Source organism: Mustelus asterias, chromosome 31 (genome assembly GCF_964213995.1).
Source record: "Mustelus asterias chromosome 31, sMusAst1.hap1.1, whole genome shotgun sequence".
NCBI classification, from domain to species: Eukaryota; Metazoa; Chordata; class Chondrichthyes; order Carcharhiniformes; family Triakidae; genus Mustelus; species Mustelus asterias.
In genome coordinates, this window is record NC_135831.1 from 2,293,747 (window position 1) to 2,294,936 (window position 1,190).

Consider the following 1,190-nt stretch of genomic DNA (forward strand, 5'->3'; position numbering starts at 1 on the left):
TCACTCTCACACACACTCACACACATACACTCTCTCTCACACACACTCTCACTCACACACTGACACACACTCACACACACTCTCACTCACACTCATACTCAAGAACAGTTTCTTTCCTGCTGCCATCAGACTTTTGAAGGGACCTACCTCACATTAAGTTGGTCTTTATAGCGTCTATAGCACGCAAGAAACAATACTTTTCACTGTATCCCAATACATGTGACAATAATAAATCAAATCCTTCTCCCCTATGTACTCTATGAACGGTATGCTTTGTCTGTATAGCACTCACACACTCACATTAACATTCTCTCTCACACACATACCACCTCCCCCCCACACTCACACACTCACACACTCACACTCTCTCAGACATACCCTCCCCACCATCCACCCCTCCGCCCCACACATACACTCACATACTCAAGAACAGCTTCTTCCCTGCTGCTGTCAGACTTTTGAATGGACCTACCTCGCATTAAGTTGATCTTTCTCTACACCCTAGCTGTGACTGTAACGCATTTTGCACCCTCTCCTTTCCTTCTCAATGAACGGTATGCTTTGTCTGTATAGCGCGCAAGAAACAATACTTTTCACTGTATCCCAATACATGTGACAATAATAAATCAAATCCTTCTCCCCTGTGTACTCTATGAACAGTATGCTTTGTCTGTATAGCACACACACAGACAGAGATACACATTCACACACATACAATTACACCCACACTCAAGCAAACACTTGCACACATACATACACAGACAAGATACAGACACACAGACTCACACGCACACTAGACGGACACACACACAGACAAGACAGAGGCACACACACACACACACTCTCACTCACGCACTAACACACGGATAAGATATAGACACACAGACTCACGCACACTGGACAGAGACACACACAGACACACAGACAAGATAGAGACCCACACAAAACAGAGGCACAAGCAGACACACACACACACAGCTCAGACACACAGACTGTACAGAGACACACAGACACACTGCTCAGAGACACACACAGACACACACACACACACAGAGACAAGATAGAGACACACACAAAACAGAGGCACAAACAGACACACACACACAGCTCAGACACACAGACTGTACAGAGGCACACAGACACACTGCTCAGAGACACACACAGACACACACACACTCACAGAGACAAGA